General features: G+C 37.2%; 1 protein-coding gene across 7 annotated transcripts in view; it reads left to right on the forward strand.

Moving 5' to 3' along the window:
* Window positions 1-25,212, forward strand: part of ADD3 (adducin 3) — a 122,785-nt gene that overhangs the window by 49,638 nt on the left and 47,935 nt on the right. The window contains exon 1 of one of the 7 annotated variants that reach the window (XM_086680831.1): window positions 4,057-4,203. The exons of 5 other annotated variants lie outside the window; for them this stretch is intronic. The gene's annotated coding sequence lies outside the window, so the exon portion shown is untranslated. Of the gene's footprint in view, window positions 1-4,056; window positions 4,204-19,344; window positions 19,541-25,212 lie in introns of those variants that run through there. One more of the 7 variants, XM_086680828.1, reaches the window with a different exon arrangement.

The raw sequence follows: 25,212 nt of genomic DNA on the forward strand, positions 1-25,212 counted from the left end.
ATTAATTTAAAATATGCATATTTGGGGCTAAGTGCTGAGTACAGTGTTCTGTATTTGGCAGAGACATCAGAAATCTGGGTTGCCACTAAGAGTCCATTGACAGATGAATGGAGAGGCAAACTGTGGTGTATACATAGAATGGAATATTCATCAGCCTTAAAAAGGAAGGAAATTCTGACATCTACTACAACAAAAATGAAACTTGGGAACATGCTTGGTGAAATAAACCAGTCACAAAAAGACAAATACTATATGATTTCACATAATACGATATACTCCAAGTAGTCAGAATTGTAGAGACAGAAAGTAGAATGGTGGTTGCCAGAGGCTGGGGCAGGGAAAATGAGAAGTTGACAGTTTAACAGGTGTCGAGTTTCAGTTTTACAAGATGAAAAGAGCTGTGGAGATGGGTGGTGGTGATGGTTGCACAGCATTATGGATGTGTTTAATACCAGTGAACTGTACATGTAAAATTGGTTAAGATGGTAAATTTTATGTTGCACGCACTTAGAATAAAAACTGAAAAAAGGGGTTGCCAAATTTCACAATATAAGTTACTGGACAGATAGTATTATCTAAGGTCCCAAGTCTTTATAAATATTTACAATATTAAGAATTTACTGTTTTTTCCATGACTTTTCAATTGTAAGCCTAAGGAAAGCCACAATTAAGAAAACCAAGAAGCTTGGGGTGCCTGGGTGGTTCAGCTGGTTAAGTGTCTGACTTCAATCCCGGCTCAGGTCATGATCTTGCAGTTTGTGAGTTCGAGCCCCGCATCAGGCTCTGCACTGATGACACAGAGCCTGCTTGGGATTCTGTCTCTCCTCTTTGCCCCTCCCTCACTTGTGCTCGCTCTCTCAAAATAAACTTGAAAAGAAAAACCAAGAAGCTAAAAGTTTAAGTATGGCAACTCACCTGCCTAAGAATAAAGAGGCAGATGTCAGAAGACTTGGATTCCAGTGAGATTAACTTTGTAGAGTGCTTAATTTGCTTTGCTCAAGAGTTAACAAAGGGAAATGGAAATGTTTGAATCAGATTTTTTTGTCTCGTCAACACTGAATAGACTCACAGAAATACCAAATGTGAAACCACTGCCATAAATGTAATCCAAGGTCTTTATCCCCCACCTCTACCAAGTGAAACTTGATGAAGTTACTTTTTATAATGTGAGGGCCTTCCTCAGAAATGCCCTCACCATGCATCTAGAGCAAATGGAGCACCTTTCTTTTGATTGGTGGTCTTCAGCCTCCAAAGGGACTATTTGGACAGTGACTAACCTAGTGGGAAGATGGAATATAATCAGATTATTTTTGGTTCTTTCCAGACCCATGTCTTTATTAGAAAGTTGTTTGGATTCCTGTAGTCAGTGTTACAAGGAAACACTAGGTTATTAACAGTTTCCAATGATTTCCTCAAGAGTTCCTTTGGTTGTAAAGTCTTTTGATGCCTTTTGTTGATAAGAGAGGTGGGTGCGGTTAGTGACAGTGACACAGATTCTTAAGAAATTTGTGATACTTTTCTTCCCTCACACCCCCAATTCTCCCCTTCCCGACCCCATTCCACCTCACCCTTCTTAAATTGGATATTATGTGACAACTGACTTTTCTCCATGTTGAATATATTATACTGTTGCTGTGTATCAAAAATAATTGCCAGTAATTTCCCCAGATAATTGTTCTGGAAAATTCCCCTTCCTTTGAAAAGATGCAGGAAAGCATTTTTACTTAACCAAGAGGTATTTTTGTTTTTCACCACTAAATCTTTTATCATGGTATTCATAGATTAGAGACATGTCTTAAACTTGGAAGGTATTTTTTGTAACGTGTTGAACTATATATGTCGACATTACATGTTAAAAGACATTAAATATATTGTTTGCTAACAAGCAGCACACTATAATGAATGGTTCTACCTTCTTAGAAATGGGGATTTTGTGTTTTCTGTTTGTGTATATTGTTAGCTTTTACATTATGCTATTTTCTAACATACTTTTACCATGCATATTCTTGGGATGTACTGATGGGCCATGCTTAAAGCCTTTAGAATATTCACATAGAAAAGAGGTATGCTAAAAACTGAGTATCATGGATAATACAATACATACTGTAAATATTGAGAAATGCTGTGATTCATCTGTGAGATGAAAACAACCGGGAAGGGAGGGATCAGTGACATACCTGTGCTGGTCCAGAATGGGAACTCTGTAGAGTTTTGAACATTAACTCTTAATCTTTAATGATGTATTTAAGTGCAGGGAATGACCTTTTGTGGGGAAAAATTTAATTCCATTTGTTTTTTGCTAGTTGATTTAAGTTGCTTTTTAAATAAACTTATGTAGCAATATGGAATTTAAAAGGACTGTATTTTGCCCTCTGCAGGATTATGTTTTGACTAGGGCAAGGGATGGGGGAGGTGCTAGTGTAGATAGCAAGTACACCCCTCCCACTGAGTAAATTTCCTGTATCCCCAGTGAACCTACTGACTTTTTGTTGGTATGATTGGGAGAAGATAGAGGAACCCATTTCTAGGGATTCTTTATTTTTATTCTCCATTCCTTTAAAGACCCAAAGTTGAGAACCAATGCTCTAGTTCGTTAGTACTCCAGTAAACCATTTTTTGGAGTCATCTAGGAAGATTTAAAAAAAATACTGCTATCTGAATCTCACCCTAAGAATCTAGAATGCAGCCTGGGTATTGGGATTTTTTTTTTTTTTAAGCTCCTCATGTGATTTTGATTTGCTATAAAAGCTGTATAAAGTTCAAAATCCACTGCTGTAGCCAGTAAAGCAAAAGTAGGCAAACGGACTTTTAAAATCTATCCTTCACAAGTGTGAATAACATAAGCTCCCTTGAGGACAGGAAACATATTCTTCACTGAGTCTCTATCGTGTAAACTGGTGTCTAGCACTTAGTGGGCACTCCAAGAACACTTTTTGTGGAATGAAGGAATATGGTTGTTAAGAATCAATATATTTTAAGGGCGCCTGGGTGGCTTAGTCGGTTAAGTGTCTGACTTCAGCTCAGGTCATCTCACTGTTCGTGAGTTTGAGCCCTGCATTGGGCTCCCTGCTGTCAGTGCAGAGCCTGCTTCAGGTCCTCTGTCCCCTTCTCACTGTCCCCCCACCCCCACTTTTTTTTTTAAATTTTTTTTTTAACATTTATTTATTTATCTTAGAGAGACAAAGCACAAGTGGGGCAGGGGCAGAGAGAGAATGAGACCCCGAATCCAAAGCAGGCTCCCGGCTACGAGCCATCGGCACAGAGCCCGACGTGGGGCTCGAACTCACAAATCGTGAGATCATGACCAGAGCCAAAGTCGTTCGCCCAACCAACTGAGCCACCCAGGCGCCCCTGCCCCACCCCCCCACTCTTGCATGCTCTTTCTCAAAACTAAACATTTTAAAAATCAATATATTTTATTTAAAGAATAAACCATTCAAACATTAATTCTTTGAAACTATGAATTATATGAACTAGAGATAAGTTAGTGATGAAACCTATTCTTTTTGTGTGTATGTGGAAGAAAAGCTGAAACTAGGTATTTATTTTTAAAATGGAGATAAGAATCCCTGCATGAATAAGTGCAAATACGTTTTTATCATTCCCCTTAAGTGTATTTGCACTTGAGATAACCCACTGGGACAAAGTGATTATATCCCACCGAGGCTAACTCCTACCATGAACATTTCCTTGATGTAGTTTTTATCCTTTATCTCTTGAAAAAGATTTTTTCTACTTGCTGTATGCATGTGTTTTGTTTTTCGTGTGTGTGTGTGTGTGTGTGTGTGTGTGTGTGTGTGTGTGTGAAATAAAGGCAATACTCTGTCTCCTTCCTTCAGGAAACACCTTTTTTTCTCTGTGCAATACACAGTTTTTGTCATTTCCACTTTAATGTGAACTAAGAAGTCCTCCTTTTCCTGTGCAAAGGAAATTTCCCAGCTGCTCATAAATTGTGGAGCCTGCTGTGAGAGAAGGCAAGATCTCAGAGTTCCTTCTGTCTGTCCATGTGTTCTCTTACTGCTTTTTCCATCCAGCTTCTCTTTTCATTTCTAATATGTACCATCTACTTGACAAGATGGTGACTTTCTGGTAACTTCCCAAGGTGCTTTGAGAGTTAGCCCTGTTTTTGTGTGTCACGCGTGGTGCTGGTACTTTGTGAGAACTTGGCGACACTGCTTTGCTCTCCTCCGATTGATTGAAAAGGTAAGCTGGGAAAATTGAAAGGTTGAAAGGGTATTATTTTGAAAGAGATTTTCTAGTGTTTTCTTGGTTAAAATGCTCACCACTTCTTCTCTTCTGTAAATATACCCATTTGAGCATATCTCAAGTTTCCTGTGTTTTGAGCCTCTCATATATGTATGTAGAACTACCATTTGGAATATGATCTCCTGTTGATTCACCAGAGGGCCTCTAATAAACCTCTAAGTGTCCAGCTAACTGACTCTTCAAGGTCACAAACTCATTCTAAAGTGGAGCTGTGGGAAGGATTTGCCATATGGTTAAATGATCATCAGGCCCAAATATACTGTTGTTTTTGCTCATGCTGCTCCTAGTGTCTAGAACATTCTCTTGCTGCTTCTTTGGCTTTTATCTTTTTAAATTATAATTTACAAATCACATGTATATAATTTATAAAAAGTTAGATCCATTATGAAATTCTCCCTTTCCACCTCTGTCGTCTTGAGCCTGGGTTAGGTGCCCGATGTTTGGGAGTTTACAGTGTATCCTGCAAAGGATATAAAAGGAAATTCTGGGTTTTTCTAGTTCTATTTTGGTGCCATGGAAACCACTTTCAGGAATGGGAAACTAAGGATCATACATAGAAGTATGAACTTAAGAGCCAGGGCAGGTATTGTCATTTTTGTTACAATCTGTTTCTTCACAAGGTTTTTTATTTGGGGACATCATGATTAAAGGTTATTCTGTGGATTCTCAAAATACTTGTCATCCATTGATTCACTGACACGTCATCAAGGCTGTTTGGATGGGTGTACTGCACAGGTCTGGTCGAAGGGTGAGTACATGCTGGAAATGAGAAGTGAAGGGAATAGAATTGGGGCTTGGGAACATTTATATGTTTTTAGATGATTGCTACTTCCTGTTCAGCTAAGCAGAATCCTGTAACTTTGCTCTTAGTTAAGGAGATAGTCCTGTAAGCTTGACAGATCACAGCTGTATCCTGTACTTTGTGTGAAAATGCATTTGCTTTCTCTCCTATTTATTTGATTTTTCTAATTTCCTAATATGTTAAAGATTATTCCAGTGTTTCATGGAGGGAGAGGTTGGATATGTGCCCAGATGAGAATGTGAACAATGGTTAAATACTAGGTTATAGGCAGAGAGTGAATTAAACATGGGGTATGTGTGCTGCAAAAACTGAATGACAAGGAGAAACCTCCTCTGAATAAATTTCTAAAAGAGGGTCCCAAGAGCATTTGAATGTTTTAGACTAAGCCACACAGTTCCTTTATAGCGAATTAAGTACTTGCTCTGTATTTTTTTATTTTATTTTATTTATTTATTTGGGGGTTGGCAGAGAGAGGGAGAGCGAGCAAGCACAGGAAAGGGGCAGCGGGGGAGAGAGAGGATCCCAAGCAGACTCCGTCCCATCAGCACAGGGCCTCACATGGGGCTTGAACCCACAGACCATGACATCATGACCTGAGCTGAAATCAGAAGTCAGACGCTCAACCAACTGAGCCACCCAGGCATCCTATACTTGCTCTATATTCTAACTATTCCACCATTTTATTTTCAAAGTTTTAGAACAACCTCAGGATGTTATTTCTTTTATCTAACCATCCTAAACGTCTTTGATTGCCACTGGAATACTATTAATTAACCCAGAGCTCCTTCCTTCCTTGGAATTTTATACTCTGATGTTTAAGGTTAAGTTTAATACACTGGTAGGTTGTGCACATTAGCACAAATTCATTTTGACATTGTTCAGATATGTTTGAGATGTTTTTTGATATCTCAGTTGACATGGAGTGTTTCATTGATGATACAGAGGAATGACAACATGTCCATAGGAGAGAGAATTCCAATTTGAGCGTTCTTTCCTAAGCAGCAACTGTAACTTTGGTGAGGTGAAACAGTACTGGTCTGAAGTCTGGAGATAAGTACTTTGAATGACCTTAGGTGACGACCTTAGGTACCTGTGAATTCTCACAAGTTACAAAGGGAGGGGAGGGTCTGGGGGGGAGAGGGAGAATCCCAAGCAGACTCTGCACCATCAGCACAGAGCCTGACATGGGACTCGAACCCACAGACTATGACATCATGACCTTTAAGGTCTTTCTGGCTATTTGCTGTTCGTGAAGCCTGAGCTCTGCTAGCACAAAATGCAGTTGTGTCTTTCATTCTATTAGTGTCTATTACTCTCAAAGACTCACTATATAATATGAAAGATAAAAAAGAAGATGAAAACCCACAGTGTTCAGATGGTGGGGCTCATCAAGCCAAACCAAATACTATAGCCCAGGTAGATGCAGGTGACACCGACAGCTTCCTGACAGTATAGGGTAATGGACAGGGGCTTATGGGTGAACTTATTCAGTGACACCAACTTTTGTTGGTGTAGTACAGTCTAGAAAAGGATTGTATTTTTTTTTTCTCTTACTGCTGATTGGTCTTGGAGAAGTCTAAGTGAGAGGATTGACTAAAGTCAAGCCTTTCTTTGGTAACTTAAAATGAAAGCATCTTCAAGAAGAACTTTTGTAAGGAAGGAAGCAAATTGGTACTATAAGTTCTTTCGGTAATGCACATAAAAACTGAAATACACAGATGGTGTACAAGTGCTTGTAGGGGAAAATGAAATATCCACTTACATGAAGACCTTCCATAACAAATGGGCTGGCTAATGAAGGATTAACTATTCGTTTTTTCTTTTGTATTACCGTGTTTATCTAGGTAGTATAGTCATCCATGTAAATTTCTAGTCTGAGATCCATTCCTTCAGTAAATTCATCATGAAATGTTTCATTGTATGAAATCTTTAAGACAATCTAATTCAGTCCTTTCATTTGTAGTTGAGGAAACTGAGGCCCAGAAAGAATGAGTAACTTGGCCAAAATCATGCAGTTAAATAGAATCAGAACTGGAACTAGAACCTAGTTCTGCTTACTCGTAAATGTTTATTATTGAGAATATATACCTATTCTTTATATATTTTAAAATGTGAAGTATACCCACAAAAATTTGCAAAAGAGCATGCAGTTTTAGTAAGCTACTGAATGAGACTAAATCTTCACCTTTTTTTTTTTCTATGAATCCTCACCATGAGGCTTTGCTCTTCAATAACATCTGAAAGTAGTGTTCTGCCAACAGATACATTTTCATGTCACATTCTCTTAGGTTCTTGGACCATGAGGTAAGATAGCGTTAAGCAAAAGTAAGATAACATAAATATAAAATTTTCCACAGTAAGAATCCAGAAAATTCTCTCATGACAGGGCAAGAATGGATAACACTGAAATGTGTTGGTTTTCAATAGGGATTTCAGATTCCTAACCCAGCAGAGAGAATGTGATAAAAGAGAAAAAAAGAATCCCAATTATTTGCTATGCATTAGTGATTATGCAGTTTTTTGCTTTTATTTTGCATAATTGCTTAGTTTTGAACATCCTCATTATTTAATGACTATGAGGCCTATTTTATATTTAAATGTTTTGTGAATATATTGGGAATATTTCTACTCACTGAAAAAATGGTAGCAGGTTCTGAAGATGGGAGAAGCTGTTGAATAGCTCAGATAATGGAATGTGTTAATACTTAATGTTGCTATTGGTCAGTGTTTGAACATTGTGATCATTTCAGCTGTACTGTACATTTCAGTCCGTTCACTGTATTGTTAATGTGAAGAAGCAGAGTATTTAGCATACTGATTGGAGACCCAAATTCTGTTTGAGAATCTCTCAGTTTTTTCCTCCGTCCTGAAGACTCACAAGTGATTACTTAATTTGTTCTTGTTTTTATGGGAAATATACGGTTTAACAGGTGAGAGAGTTTGGATTACTTCTTAAAAGAGTTTAGATTAGGAAAATGCTTTGGTTTTGTAAAAGAGGATCTAACAGTGTTTCTGGAGAGCAGAACTAGCCAGCAGGAAACATGGCATCGAGTTATATGCTTTTCCTACAGGAAAAAAGGGAGGCTTTTGTCTCTTATAGCTTATCTTAATTTTTTTTAGGTAAACCATTAAATGTAAGTTTAATACAGCTACAGAAAAGCGCACAAGTCAAAAGATACAGCTTGACAAATATGTTCAAAGTGAACACACTGTATAGTATCACCCAGATCAAGAAATGGAACAGCAGAAACCATTACCTCCTCCTTGCAAGGTAGCCATAATCCCGGCACGTCGTAGGTTAGCGTTGCCTGCTTCTGAGTTTTATATAAATGGAATCATTCAGTATCTGCTCTTTTGTGTCTGGCTTCTTTTCAACATTTTTTACTGTGAAATTCATCCATGTTGTTGCATGTAACAATAGTTTTTCTGATTATTGTGTGTATTCCTTTTTATGGATGTACAATAATCCTTTTTGTGAATGGGCATTCAGATTGTTTCTAGTTTGGGGCTATTAAAAATAATTCTGCCATGAATATTTTTGTGTATGTTTTTAGTGTTCATATATATATGCATTTGTTAGGTGTACTCCAGGGAGAGGCATAGCTAGATGACAGAGCATGTGTGATTCCAGCCTCTGTAGATAATGCCAAAAGATTTTCCAAAATACTTGTACTAATTGACATAAGGATTTGTACTGTTTCAGAGTTCCAGATGCTCCACATCCTGGCCAATACTTTGTAGTAACAGCTTTTTTGTTTTTATTTTAACTATACTGATAGGTACATAGCATATCTCAGTGTGGTTTTAATTTGTATTTCCCTGATGATTAATGTGATGGGCATTTCATGCATTTATTGGTCATTTAGATGTTCTCTTTGGGGAAGTACCTGTTTAAACCTTTTACTAATAAGCAGATTAGATCCTTTTTTTTTTTTTAAGGGATTTTTAAAATATATTCTGGATAATCTTTTATCACATTAAAGTTTTATCACTCTACAGTCAACAGCTCACTCTTCCCTTCCGAACAATACAAGGATCTTAAAAACACTTAAACTCTCATTCTGCATTTCCATCTTATGTGATATAATTGATCAGGATTTCAATTCCACCTTGTTTTTAAACTTCTACATTTGTTATTGCTTATTATTTTTTTGTATAGTATTTTAAAAATTATTTGTTTACAGGGCGCCTGGGTGGGTCAGTTGGTTCAGCGGCTGACTTCGGCTCGGGTCATGATCTCATGGCTCCTGAATTCGAGCCCTGCGTCGGGCTCTGTGCTGACAGCTTGGAGCCTGGAGCCTGCTTCAGATTCTGTGTCTCCCTCTCTTTCTGCCCCTAACCCACTTACATTCTCTGTCTCTCTCAAAAATAAATATAAACATTAAAAAAAACTTGTTTACCATTTTCTTTCCTCTTTCTTCCATCTCTGTTCTTCCTTCTAGTTTTAATTTTTCTTAAATTCATCTTTTAAAGTTACTTTAATGAGTTTATAGAACTCTTTAGGAGACAGTGTTTTATTTTAATAGTTTTGTTTGATGTACAATTCTAGGCTGACTGTTCTTTCACCACTATTATTTCTGTCTTATGACATTTTTTTCTTTTGAAGTCTACTGCAAATCTAATTATCAGTCCTTTATGGGTGATTTGTCTCTGAAAAATTTTAGCCACAACCTTCTCAAATATGACCTCTCCCCCATTCTATTTCTACTCTAAAAACTCCAGTATGTTAGATCTCTTTTCTCTCAATGTCTCTTAGTCTCTTGTTACACATTCCATTTCTTTGTCTCTCTGTGCTTCATTCTGCCTGGTTTTTTCAGATTTGGATTCCAGTTTATTCTTTCAAGTTGGGTCTAGTCTACTGTTTATTCACTATGTTTTTTTTTTCTTTCCAAGATTTTCAGTTCAAGTTAATTAACATCATGGTGTAGTGTTGGTTTCAGGAATAGATTTTAGTGTTGTATCACTTACATATAACACCCACTGCTCATCACAGGTGCCCCTCCTTAATGCCCATCACCCACTCCCACTGCCTCTCCAGCACCTCTCAGTTTGTTCTCTATCATTAAGTCTCTTATGGTTTGCCTCCCTTTCCGTTTTTATCTTATTTTTCCTCTCCTTCCCCTATGTTCGTCTGTTTTCTTTCTTAAATTCCACATGTGGGTGAAATCATGGTATTTGTCTTTCTCTGACTTATTTTGCATAGCATTGTACTCTCTAATTCCATCCATGGTCGCCAAGTTTTTTAAATTATTCAGTAGTTTTTCAGTTCTACTGGTCTTACTTTATAACATCTTGTTTCTCATGCTTCCAATTCTGTCTTGAAGGATTTTGTAATACAATTTTATATTCTGTGTCTCGTTATTCCACTGTCTGCAGTTCTTGGGGAGAGGTATTAAATTCTACTCTGTTGTTTCTGCTGACTTTTATTTAATGTGGTTTGTTTACTCATGTGGTTTGTAATTCTGAATTTTTAATTTGGCAGGATTTTATCTGTGGGGATCCTTAGGCAGCCTATTTTGAGAGCACCTTTCTCCAGATGGAACTTATATTTCCTTTTTGTAGGGTGTCAACCCTAAGACCAACCTAAGACCACTCACTGTTCTCTTGGCTTAAGATATTTTTGGACCCTGCTGGTGGGTGTGTGTGTGTGTGTGTGTGTGCGTGCGTGCGCGCGCTGCGCGCACGCATGCATGTGTGTGTCTGCGAGCACGGGCGTGCAAGTACCAAATTCTCGTAAGAGTGGGCCTATTGTTACAGATTCTCAGGGGAGACTTTTTCTTCTTCCAGTCAGCACTCTGGAAAAGACAGATTTAAGTTTTTTTGGTGTGTGTGCACACTCACATTTTTAATTCTGTTAGTGGACACATTTTTTTGTCTCCCTTTTAACCAAAGGTATTACCTTTTAGGATTCTGGATTTATGTGTCTATGTGTCGTGGGGGTAGAAAGAACTCTACCCCCATAACTTCTGATGTGAAGAAAACCTGGTTTCTAATTTAGCAATTTTTTCTTCACAGCATTGAACTCACAGCATTTTCAGAGGACCAAGCAACTTTTATTTTTCACTTCTGATCTTACTCATCCAAATAAATCGACCATGGCTATGATTAGGAACTCTTTCATAAGTTTTAAGCACTTATAATTTGTTTATATTGTTTTGTGATACAATTCAATTGTCTAGTTATTTTGGAAATTACTGAAATAAGAGTATTTCTGCGACTATTTCCCAATAATGGTATGATCTATATAACAGCTTTATATTGAAAACGATTTGAATGATTAGATTCCTCTTTTGAGCCCTAACTACAAATTTTTGTTTTTAAACCAGTGAGCCAAAACACTAAAGCTATGGCTGGTTGCTCTGTTCTGATTGTACTAAAAACATTGGCGCACTGCTTGCTTACTGGTTTATCAGGTACATCTTGACCTTTGTGTCAGAGCAAAGGCAAACACTTGTTGAGAATGCCCATTGTCCTTTTTTCCAATTCCTGTAGGAAGATATTAATTAATGCTAATAAGAATGAATAGATTTGATGGACGTAGTAAATCATCTGCACAAAGCTTGAAATAACGTCTTTTTTTTTTTTCCAGCTTTCATTTCTGGGGGTGTAGCAAAGGTAATAACTGTTTAAACTTGAAATCAAAGAAAGTAATTTGCTTTTGGCAGAAGTCCTTTCCAAAACCCTTATTGTAGCTTCCAGGCACATGATTGAAAAATATAGTAATAAATATATATTATCTTATTGCTTCCAGTTTTTTTTTTTTTTTTAAACTGAAAAGCAACTCCAAAGGTACTAGTGTGGGCCTTCTTTCTTTCCTCTCCCTCCCCCCGCCTTTTTTTTTAAAAAAAAACACCGTATCATTTATTATATTGGGCCAGCAGGAATCCGTTTAAAGGGGTTGAGAGCTGTTTTAGATTAATGACTTGGCAACTTGGAAATAGCCCACAGGAGTCACAGTCCTGCTTATCTTGGAGTAAGTTTTAAAAACTCAGCCATTAAGAATTGTTTCCATAAGCTGCCTAATTGAAAGTTGGAGTGAAGAAAAACCTTCCACTGATTCACATATTCTAGCATTCTTGTCAGTGTGCTCTATGGGGATCTTGTTGTTTGAAGGATGGCATAGTTCACAGGATAAAAATCTTTGTGGTGACAATCGATTAACATTGCAGCTCTGGGTTTACAGAGACTTTACATTGCTTTTCCTCAAAGTTCTAAATTTTTCAGTTTCATATTTTATAAGGTATTCTCTTTGGTGTAAGTGATAGCCATTTATTACATCCTAACTTTCTATATTGGAAAAACACTCCCTTTTTCCCATTTGTAGGATTGCACAACCTTTCAGTTAAGCAAAATCAAAATTGTTCACTTGTTGAGTGAGTGTTCCACTCCCTTGAAATAAGCCACAAAGCTCCCTGTGGGTGTGGCTGGCCTCATGCCACTGTCTCAGTTACTCCTTATCTCTTGTCACTCTTGGCCCCTTTAAGATGTCTCTTCACCTGCTTTCTTACTCTTCCTTTGCTCTCTTCCCCCCAGTTTGTGTCCTGCTCTAGTTACCGCCCTTCTAAAAGGCTCAGGAGCGGTTCTCATGAGGTTTTTTTCCCCTTTTTTTCTGAATATTCTGAGGAAGTTACTTATACACTGTCCGCAGTTATGTGTTTCACTGAGAAATTCCTACTCCAGGGTCAAACCTCTCCGTTTGAACATTTTGCGAGAGGTTTTTCTTTTTCTTTGTCAGAGCTTCGGTATTCTAGGTGTGAATTCACAAACGTAAAGTACAGATGGCTTTTGCATCCCAGTATCCTCGGTTAAACACAGGAATTACTTTCAAAAGAACCTGACAAAGAATCTTTAAAGAATTCATATAATAAAAACTCACTGTGTTACATTATCATAAAAATAAAGAAAGAAAGAAAGAAAGAATTCACATAATATAAACAATCCTACCTTAATTTCCCTGTTTTAGGTGTTTGTCACTTAGGTTGTCACAGAGTGTATGCTGTAAGTAACCTTCATACTGTCCTTCATAAAAATGGGAGGTGTTATTTATGTGAATGTACTTTCATGTGGAACCCTATCTTAAACGTTAACCTTATGCCGTTTTTACATCAAGAGTAACCTGATCAAAATGGATGAGCTGTTCTCAGCAATTTAATGTGGCATCCCTTTTACTTTTGTCAGATTAGCCCAGTCTTGCAGCCTACAAGAGTAACCTTTTCTCATGTGGCAACATCTTTCTGAGCCTTGAATTTGAAAATTTAGGCAATTTACAAGCGCAATGCTTGTGATTATTTGTGTTTTTCTTTTTTCTTCCCAGCTCTTCCCACTAAATCTACCATCCTCATACTTGAAACCTTTAAGGATTTGAGTCCAGGGCACCTGGGTGGGTCAGTCGTTTAAGCATTGACTCTTGATTTCAACTCGGGTCTTGATCTCCCTACCTTGAGATAGAGCCCTGCTTCTGGCTCCACGCTGAATGGAGCGCTCGCTGGCTCCCAAAATAAATAAATAAACGTTAAAAAAAAAAAAAAAAGGATTTGAGCCCACAGGGTATGGGGTACCTGTGCCAGGTTAACCATGTCTTTGTTTACTGACCTTGGTATTAACCTAGAACATTCTTGTTCCTCCTTCCACGATGATGTGGTACCAGATCACAGTTTGACTGGCTTCAAGATAATTGGTCTTAATTATTTCTAAGTCATTGGTTAGTGCAGTGTAGGAACAAACATTGTTCCAAGAAAGGATATAAATGGCTTTTGAACTTCTTTTCCTAGCGTGCAAGTCAGAAGACTAGGGTGAAAGAAAAAGCTCATGACACAAAACTGTATGGTTGGCTAGTAGATTGTAGGGTTCCTATAGCTTAAATTGTACAAACCACTGTGAGTTGTTAACTCGTGACAATTTTTATTTCCCTTTGGTATTGGGTGCATTTTGTGATACTTTTATGTAAAGTAAAGCCATGCGTTAAAGTACAAGGTTATTAAGTATGTTGTCTTTTCATATCTTTTCTGCCAGAGTTGTACAGCACCTCCCCCGGCCCCCCTCCCCAGTCTTTTAAGACCAAGCTCAAGTAACTTCTCGGGAACCTTTCAAGCTGGCTCTTTTCTCTGAATCTGTAATTTGTCGATTATAACCCAATAATGCCGTGGGCTAATATAATTGTTAAACAAGTTGTCTCTCCCTTCTTCCTCCCCCAGCCCACTAAGTTGCTAGTGTTTTAGGATCATGGATAATGGCTCATTGATTTCTTGCATTCTCCACCACATTGCCCCTTCAGTTGTAGCACATTATAGGTGTTGAAGGAATTGTTGTTAAAAGAATAAATGAATTTAACCAGAAAGTAGAGAGATTTATAAATAGGTTGACTTATCAACTTAGAATTTAAAAATAAGTTTTTAAAGTCTAAAACCAGAGTAAATTAAAATCAGTGCAGCTATAGATTTGGCACGAAACAAGTTGATATTCTCCACCTTCAGTAATATTTGGGGGCAGAAAGCATAATGCGCTGAACTGAAGTGCCTCTATAATGCTAAGAAGAGATGTGTTTACAGGCTAGTTTTGTTTTTGTGTTTGTTTGTTTGTTTTTTTATTTTGAGAGAGAGAGAGCATGCACACGAGCAAGGGAAGGGCAGAGAAAGAGGGAGAGAGAGAATCCCAAGCAGGCTCCGAGCTGTCAGCAAGAGTCAGACACTTAACCAGCTAAGCCACCCAGGCACCACTGTTCATTTTTGTTTCAGTTAAACCTCTTCTCATACTACTAGTTTGCCTAAGGAAATAGAAAGCTGGCCACCTAGTATCCAGATACTTTCACTGAGACCAGTGGAACTGGAGTGAGGAATGGGCATGAAAAAGGAGAGAACATTTCTAAACCTGTTTCTTGCATTGTCTTACGATAGTATTTGGGGATTTGGAACTTTTCATTCTAGACTACAGGATGTGGTTCTTGCAGTGAACAGGTAGCAAGTGTTCTAGAACTTGATGGGGGAGAAGTAAGATGGTTGGTGCTTTAAGTCATGTGAATTGTCAGCTTGGTCACCTACCTATCTTATTAGCAGTGTTTAAGCAAAGTACTTGAATTTTTTTAGATGAGAATACTTAAGTTTCCCAAGATTAAAAAAAAATAGTTTTTATTGGATAAATTATTTGAAATGTGAGACATACTCTTCCAACTAGATTTTGTCTCATATTTAGAAAAACAATTAAAAAATGCCTACGTTAGTCCCATACTCTTGGATGGAGCAGATCAAAGCAACAGTAATATTTTTAACAAGAAATTGCATGTGTCATGAATGTTTCCTGTGTCATGTGGCCATATTACATTTGTTTGCTGTTCTGTATTTTGAACTTTTCCCCCAAAGCAGAAATTACTTGTGAATGCAGGTTTTTTAATAGCACATATATATTTACTCTTCACTTTTGAATTTTTTTTTATGTAGTCTTTGTCTTCCTCTAAGAGATTGTTAATAAAATGCATTATTTTTGGAAGTATTATGCCATTGGAGAGTCAAAGCCACATATTGTTTTTCTTACTTCCAAGTTTGACAACCTTCAGATATAATACAGGCTGACTAGTTTGGGCATGATCCCCATTTAAAACAAAAATTAACCATTTTCAAACGTAATGATTTTCTGAATTTCTGCTTCAACTTCAGTAAGCTTAACTCGCCAATCATTGTAGGTTATGTTGTTGACATTTTTTTAGCCAGCAAAAAAAAAACCCAGTTTTGAACATTAACCCATATTTCACTTATTCCCAACCTTGCCTTTTCTGTAACTGCGTCATCCTTAAATCCTGGATTACCCCTTTTAACCATCTATTAGATATTAAATAGATTTTAACCATCTATTAGATATTAAACAGGCAAAGGGTATTATTCATTTACCGTCCATAATATTTGAACTTGCCCTATGCTAGGTGCTGAGGGGCCCAGCCTGCCAGTTGCTTGCAGCACGTGTGAGAGCTATACCAGAAAACAGACAATTGTGAGGGCTTATATAGTGCTTACTGTAAAATTCTTTCAAATTTGCTATAAATTTGAAATTTTGAATAAAATCAGTATTATTTTTAAGATATTATTACAATAAATTGTTGGGGTGAGGAAATTGCTTTTAAAATGAGTTGACAATTTCATATTAACAGACCCTTCACTTGAAGAGTCTTTTTTAACACCACCTCCGGCTCTAGTTGGAGTGTCATGAATTTGACCTGATTTAAACAGCTTAGAGAAACCTTTTCTTTCCTTAGCCAGTCTTGTAGATGGGAAGGTTCCTTCTCTTAGACATTTCAAGTTAGTCTGAACGTTCCACAGAACTGAAGCTTGCCAAGCAAAGCTCATATCTGTGGCTCTTTGAGTCACTAATGGTTCTACCATATTTCTAGAATTAACGTCCCCATCAGCCAGAGATTAAACTTTTGTCTCTTCTCCCTCCCACCCCAGATACATCCTTGTTAAGGGAAAAGCACTTTTGTTTTGATTTTATGGTTTGTTTTCAGTCTACCACAAGTTTGAGATGCCTTATGTTTCTTTAAAAAAAATGACACTTCATGCTTTCCCAGCACTTGAGTTGGAGACAACTTCTCATTGTGCTGGTTTGAGTTCTGGCACTTGAGAGTATCTTCATTCTGAAGCCTGTGGAATGTCCCCCTCATATTTGAAACAGAGAGCTTATCTTCTGTTCATTGGTTAAGCCCTAGCCCTTGATGGTGCCCCGAATTAGTGTCTCATCCAAGTTGTGTTTGAGAATGTATGAGCATTATTAGGAGGGCGTGAACTCTTTTACAGCAAAAGCAGAGGGGGGGAGTCCTTAGAACAATGAGTTCAGTCATGGGCATACCTAATTCCATATAAAAATCAATGAGATAGCTAAAATATGTTTTGACTTACTTTCTTCTAAAAATGTCATCTCTTTTCCTAACTTTCATAACAGTTGGTTACAAGTCATTTTACATATTAAAAATACACATTATTTTCCAATACTGTGTGTTTGAAAATATGTAACAAAATGGCATTTTTACAAGATTTACATGAAACAAATATTTGAAATAAAATTGGAGTTGGAGGGCAGTGGGAGGGGTTTTAGGATATTTTGAGTCTCACAGGAGTTCATACTATAGTTGTTAAGCCTTTGGCACTCTGTAGAGAGTGTTTTTATTTAAAATCCACAAAACTGGTAGGGAGAGGGAAGGAGAAATTTGATTGCTTGAGAGTTACCCTAGAAGATTGGATCTGTAAATTTACATGAATCTCTGAACCAGGCAAGTGTATATGAGTGCCAAATAATGTCTGAACTAACCAAGAAAAACTTTTCTGTATGACTGTAGTGAAAGCGTTGGTTCCCAACAACTTTCACGTTTATAAGGATTTTTTTTAAGGGACTAACTACACATTGGGCAAGCAACTGTGTCGTCCAAAAAGTATTGGCTGAATTTAACGTACTGGGGGCATGTGGATTCCTAAGAATGTCACACCTTGTCTATGCCAATAAATCAGAGTGTCTATTCTTGATACTAAATCTGATGTCATTGGCAAATTTTCCTCCTTATTGGAAGGATAATATTCAGAAGGGAGAATATTTTTTCATGTATTTTGCTCTGTGATTGGGGTGTTTTTAGGAATTTTTTTTAAATTTTTTTAACTATGAAATAATACTGGTAAGTCCCATGATAACTAGATCTGGATTTCATTTTGTCTTTTCAACTCTGTGTGATCTTGTGCGCATTCCTGACATGTTACAAACAGCTTGTGTCTCTGAATGTGCAGTATTAATTTTCAGTGGTGAAAGCCCCAAAAGGAAACAGACTGATTCTTCCATGCACAAACAGCTGGGCAGTTGTGGATGGAATTAATTGCTGATATACATTGGCTGTGTTTTTCTTCTCTTGTCATTTCCTTTGCAGCTGTGAAAGTGAAGTTTGACTTGAAAACAGACATTTCCAGCAGTGCAAATCCAAAAAATATCAAAATGGGATTCTTTAAATATAATATCTGCTACCTGGGAGTTCAGTTTGAGGGTGAGATGGAAAAGAGCAAAGGATGGCAGGCCGTTCATAAATAGATACATGGTTGAAAAATAGCTCAATCACATGGACTATGAGAAGTATTTTTGAATGGATTTATTTATTTTATGGCAAGAGCAACCTCATAATCCAACAAAAAGCTAGATCAGTCAGCAAGCACCCCCTTCCTAGGATCCTGAAAGAGAGTGTTCTAGGCCATCTCTGAAAACATCGGGGGGAAAAAAAGAAAATATCCAAATGTTCAGTACTCCAGACTGGTTTATTGTTCCACTGTGAAAAAGTAGCAATTGGCAAGGGTAATGTGACAACATGTGTCATTAAAAATAATATTTTCCTGGTCTTATCCAAAAGCCTTTTCATTGTTTTAAATTCAGTGTAAATGATTATATAGCTTATTTTTTTGCATATATGAAAATTTTACTGAAAAAGAAAAAAAATTTTTTTTATTCCATGAGTTACAGGAGTTCAATTAAAAGTTACTGTTGGTTGTATGTCTGAAAGTACACATATAGGAGTAGTATTGATTAAAATCACTTTGAACTATAAGGAGATGTTTGGTAACAGTTTCAAGAACTGATAAATTATTTTCAACACTAAGTTTCTAGGCAGTATGTGTACATCTTACAGGATATCTTATTTGGCAATCAGAAAAAATCAAAACTCTTATGAAATTATTTGCAGAAGTAGGTGATGACAAAATATATATGTTTGGTATGCAAATTCGTGATTTTCACCAAAATAATTCTTCCTTTTATGTATTTTAATATTCTACCAAAGCAAGTTTATAAATCGAATCCCTTATTTTTTAAGGCAACTCTTGCTAGTTAGTGGATAAGAAAATGCTTTTATTGTTTCTGCATTGCCAGGAGAACTAGACCCTTGACAGAGAAGGGTGGGTCATGCTTTTATGTTCACGATGGGGCCCCCTGTTTGGGCCAACTAGGCCAAAAGTAAAGTTCTAGAGTGAGCTGTGTTGCCAACACCTTGAGATATGCAGAAGCTTCTATTGCTAAACTTAGAAGCTGGCATAGTTGGACTTCCTCTGTAGTAGTCAGTTCCCTTCCTCCTCGCATTCTGCTGGCTGAGCTGTGCGATCTACCTTGCATTTTATCTTCACTTTCTTCCCCAAGAAGAAATGAGCCCCTATTTTATTTCATGGCAGGAAGGCTGATCTACAACATGAACTTTTCCCCCATTTCTTGGAGGATCATCAGCCAATTAGTTTTGATTCTGAGGCCCTGAAAAATGGGGTAGCAGTAGGAATGTGCAACGTGCTGTCACTGAAGTCTGCTTGGGTGTGTTGTTTCCCCCAGAGTGGGCTCCACCCTTGCCCTAACCGCACCTGAGTGTGGATATCTCACTGTTTAAAAAACAAGGTTCATTTTTAGGGCAGCATTGCTTCAGAATTGCCACACAAAAACCAGCTTAAGAAATGTACAGCAACTTCAAATTGTTTTGTAAGTAATGGGTTGTCTATTTGTAAAACTGATAGTGCATAGCTTAGGGGGAAGCACCGATAAGATAGATGGTTAGTTTTGTGTTAGCTGCTGGTAATATGCCATGCTCTCCTTGGGAAGGAGCCTGCGGCTTTATCACTCAACTAAATTTTTTTCCTATTAGTTCACTTGTTTGCTTTTTTTTTTTTTTTCTTTTTTTTCTAAACAATTTACTGAACTGTTGTTGTTTTTGCTTAGGGGATCACAGTGATTGTTTAAATTAAGGAAAATACTGGTAGTTTCCCAAATGTGCTAATTATTTAACATAAAAATGCTTGAAGGTAGTGTTTTGCACTGAATTTATTGGACCCACTAACAGCATAATCTAGTGGTACTGTATTTCGAGACATCGTGACATGAACTTTGTGTGTAAGAGTGGGTTCATTGAATTAAAAAAAGGCAGCATCTAAAGAGCCTTTATTTCTGTCATAATGATGCTTTGTCCTGCTGCTGTTGGGTATTTGTCAGAAGAGTTGGGGAAGGCTGCAGCCCAAAGTTCTGTTCCCTGCCTTGTCTGTGCCTCTGTTCTTTCTAGACTTTGTGACGTGAACAGTAAGTTGAACTATAGGAGAGAATTGCTGTTATTCAATGAGGTCCACATTTCAGCAATTTTTTCTTTGCAAATGGATCTGATCCCCCCCCTTAGATATTGGGGTTCCATCTGTAGCTAGGTTTTCATGCCTGTGGAGTGTTTAATTATGCACTGACCAAAGTAGGCACATTGAGAGAGAGACTGCTTCGTGATCTCTTCTGCACTGACTGTTGTCTTCCTCTCATGCGTGTTCATCGCGTACCCTTGTGGGATAGACACACCCATTCAGTACAAGCAAGACGAACAACTTGCTTCAGTTGAAATCAAAGCTGAATGTTGAAAATGTCAGATTTTCGTAAAGCTTGCTGGGTGACATTGTGTCATCCTTTTTGGATTTACACTTGTGAAGTGTACACTTTCCTTGCTTTAGCTTCCTCTTTGAAAATTAGTAGTAATTGTGTTTAGCTATTTTCTAACATCACAAAGATGTAAGAAGCTTGGTATCAGAAAAAAAACACTAGCCTGGTAATCAAAAGGCTATTTCTTTTGGACACTGGTTTCTTCACTTTTTTAAAAAAAATTTTTGGATGTTTATTCATTTTTTGAGAGAGTGCACGTGCGAATGGGGGAGGGGCAGAGGAAAACGGAGACACAGAATCTGAAGCAGGCTCCAGGCTCCAAGCTGTCAGCCCAGAGCCCAAAGCAGGGCTCAAACCCACAAACCATGAGATCATGACCTGAGCCAAAGTCGGAAGCTTAACTGACTGAGCCACCCAGGCGCCCCACTAGTTTCTTCAGGGAAACTTGGGAATTTGGGTTAGCTCTCTAAGATCTTTTCCAGCTGAGAATACCTACCCCACTTCTCTTTGTAAAGACACATGCCTTTTCCAGCAATACTAAAGGGGATGTATTAGATTAGAATTGAGAGAAAAAAATGTTTAGATGTTAACCCAGAATCATTCTTATAAATGACATGAAAACTAAAGCTTTACTTTAAATAAACTGTGTATATTAGAAATTTTGGAAGTTTATATTTTGATTCTATTTCTGAGCAGAATTGGCTAATAAGTCATCACCTCAACAAGAAAAAATATTTCAAATTGTGTTTTGCATCCTGAACCAATACACAAATCACATACACACCACTTAATTTCTGAAATAAGTTTCCCTATGGCACGGAAAACACTGCTATTTTTTTATGTTTCATTTTTAAAATGTTGGTTTCAGTTCACTGAACTAGATGATCTCTACTGTCCCCTTGAACTCTAGGAGAATACATTTACTCTTAGAATTTTTTATAGTTGCTCCAGAGCAAAGTTTGCCAACCAGTTGTTGTTAAATATCGAAATAGGGAGATTTTCTAAGTAGATTTTATTTGGAACTTATAAAATTTGGAATTTAGGAGTTAATATCTCCAGTAATACTTCATCTTATTTTTTTTCTTGTAATAATTATGTAATTATTTTTATAATTATAAAAATTATCTATTTTCACATTCTCTCATGATTATTCCAGTATTCTATACAAATCTTATTCATACATACTATATTAGTGAAAACTAATACACATACCATAACATGAAACGGGTTGGGAAGTCTTTTCTAGAGAATTGGATATAATGTGTCATGTGGAATAGATGTAGAGTATCGGGTTACTATTGATAGACCCTCATCTCTATCTCTCTCACCAGAGGTTTCCCAGGACTCTACAGAAGTTCCCTTCTCTGCTTTAACATACTTTTAAAAAGTGTTAATTTTATAACTTAAAAAATACATACAGTAAAAAGATGAAACCATATAAGAGGCATATGACAAAATGTCTCTTTGCAACCCTAATCCCTCAGCCCTACTCCTTAGGGGGGAAACTTCTTTCTTTTTCCAGATGATTTCTATGGATGAGTGCCCTTTAAAAAAAAAAAAAAACACAAAATTATACAACACATACCATTATGTGTCTCATTCTTTTTAATGGCTGTATAGTACTTCAGTGTATGGATGGATGTACTATAATTCAGTCGTCCTTTGATAGATATCTGGATTGTTTCCAAGTTGTTCCCTTTCTCCCCTGTCAGATACACTTATGGTATCAGTCCTCTCTCCTATCTCCATTTCAGGGCAGAACCCAGGTGCTATAGGAAAGGGGTGATAGTGCTGTGCAAAAATAGAGAATCCCCTCATCAAATTCTCCTCTGGCTAGAGCACCAAGGGTACGCCCCTCTGTCCCCGCCATTTATGAGTGGGTAAGAACTGTCCTGGGAGTAATTTTTCCGCAGATTAATGAAATAACATTGGGCTCAAAGTCTGGTAACTTGAGTGTAAGATTGTGGGCAGGTTACTTAATCTCCTTGAACCCTCAGTTTTGCCATCTATAAAATGAGAGATTGGAATAGATGAGTTTTAATGCCCTTTCCAACTATAGTATTTATGTACATTTTTGTTAGGGTATTGATTTAAGCTATATAACCCAATTTATATTAAGTTTCTGGTCTTTAAATCGAAAACATCTTTTGTGTATATTGTGTGATGTGTAATTTATTTGACCTACCATATGGACTAAGCTATTTTAAAGTTTAAGAATGTGAAAAAGAAGTTGAATATTATATTTTATATAAACTCTCTTTTTCTAAAAAGCCCATTTCAAAAGTATAAAACCCATTCCAGGAAAAAGCAGATCTTTTTATCAAACTTGAATACTTGAGGAGAAGATTCTGAGTGAGGTGATGTTTGTTTTTAAAATGGATCCTTGTAATTTTCAGTGAATCTAACCATTCAAGGCTAATCCTCAGGGCTTTGAAACTTGGCATTAGCCCCCTTGCTTAAATTGTTTTCATATTCTAGTCCTCTAATCCATGTCTTGTTTCAGTGAATGCTAAAACTAGTAGTGCTCAACACAGCTAAAGTTTTCTGATTTGGTGCTGAGGAAGCAGCCTAGAGGTGACCTGCACGCTATCATCCTGCCAGCAAAGTTACCAAGTTACACAGCAAAGTTAAAAAGTAACAGAAGCAGGAATTTTTGCTGCATCACACATAAGATGTTTAGGATTGCCTGTTGCACCATTTTATTCTTGTAATTCTGTCAAGTGACAGCTGTCCTGAAAGCAGAATGGCAAAGAACTTCATTGTTTGATTTGTTTAATAACAACAAGAAGATAAAAGGCATTTTCTCAGCCCAGAGGTCGGGGGAGTCTGTGTGTGTTTGTATGCTGGTTTAGCCTAGGTATAGCCTTCCTATACCTTGAATAAGTATCCTTCTCTAAAACCAGAGATGTTATTTATTATGTAAGCAGTGCTACATAAATCCTATTGGTATTCTGTGGTCATTTTCATAGCAGTTGTTTGACATATGGTTCAGTTCAGCAAAATGTATCGAGGGCCGCCTACAAATACGCACTGTAGTAAGTGGTGAAAGTACCGAAATGACAGAGACAGCCTCGCTGGAATCTATTAAAATGACAACCTTCTTATTTTTTCCATTGTTAGAATTTTCTAGTATCCACTGGTTAAGTATAACTGGGACAGAGGAAGTTCTTCAAAGTTTGACTGTGAAAATAGATGAAAACAAGGGGGGCTTTAATGTCTTGTTTGGACAGTGTCATCTACCGTGGAGGGCACACTCTTCTGTGTGTGGATCTGCTAGTGACGTCGGTTTCTCACTAATCAGACTCTAAACAAAAGACAGCAACGGTGGTTGGACTAATTTAGCCTCAGTGTTTGCCTAGCCAAATGTATCCGATCTACAAAAACCTGTTGTAATTATTGTACCTCATATATTATGATTTCATCTAGTGCTTGTATGACACTAACCTTGAAAATGGTCACACCGTCTTGATGACACATCCTGATACCTTCTTTGTCAAGTTACCCCATCCATTGTGGCATTTACGACTAAGGAAATTCTCTATAGTTGGAAATATACAGGATACTGCTGTCTACAGGATGTTGAACAGCTTTGTCTAAAACATTCACAATCATTTTAGAAAAACAATCCTATGATAGCACAGTCAGTCAAATAGATAATAGTTTGAGCTGAAGCAGAAAACCATTTTAAGTGTGTGTGTGTGTGTGTAAAAGAGAGAGGAGAAAAAAATCTAATCATTACTCTGGTCATTATGCAATCCAAGAAGGGACTGCTGTTTCTTCTTCGGAGCCCAGCTTTTGGCTGGGGTCCTGTGACACACAGTGGGAATTCACTTCCTATCAGGAAACGCTGTTTTTCAATGTATTATCTTGTTGAGACAACCACAGTGAACAATAGGCTATTAATGTATTAGAACAACAAGTGTCATAACTAAGCCAATATTTGCTTTGTTTTGCATGTCACCCTAAAAAAAAAAAAAAACAAAAAACTTTTGGCCGGGCTTCAGAATGCATTTGACCATCAGTAACCGCCGGGCGTAAAAGCCATGACAGTTAAAAAGAACAAAGAAGAGAAAAATGTGTTAATAACGGTGACGAGCTTCCTGCAGGTTTACTCAGTTCCTGCCCCAAAAAAACGAGAATAAATTAAATAGTTTCATATACATCTTTCAGGTATGAAAAATGTCCACTTAAAGGCCCATTTTGAGTTTTGGAAGCCACACCAAGAAGCTGGTATAAAGAAAAAGCCTCAAACTCATTTCTCTCATGAAATGTCAAGCCCTCTTACGAGATATATCTCATTCAATTTTGGATACTTGTATCCAAATTATACAATTTGGATAATTGTAAAAATACAATTTTAAATTGTATTTAAAATAATTTTATAACCACCTCACTTTATACGTGAAGAAAATCAGACCTTACCTTTCATTTCAATCTTCCTTTACTGTCTTAACCCAAAATTCTGTTTAACAGCAATTCTTAACAACTCTTGGATATTTTATATTTTTCTTTTGACAGTTGTCATAAACTGGTTTCTACTCTCCGTTATCTTACCATGTAGTCATGTTTTAGTTCTTTCTATGATTAAGCTGAAAAGTCCTTAAAGGCAGGACCTAGACCTGTGCCTCATATTTCCTTGTAGACTTTACCTAACAGCTGAGTTAGTGTTTGCTGATGGATTGGATCAGTAGTTTTTTTTATTTTAAGATGACATTTTTGTACCATCACTTGTACCTAGTCTC

Source organism: Puma concolor, chromosome D2 (genome assembly GCF_028749965.1).
Source record: "Puma concolor isolate L17-30 chromosome D2, mPumCon1.1.hap2, whole genome shotgun sequence".
NCBI classification, from domain to species: domain Eukaryota; kingdom Metazoa; phylum Chordata; class Mammalia; order Carnivora; family Felidae; genus Puma; species Puma concolor.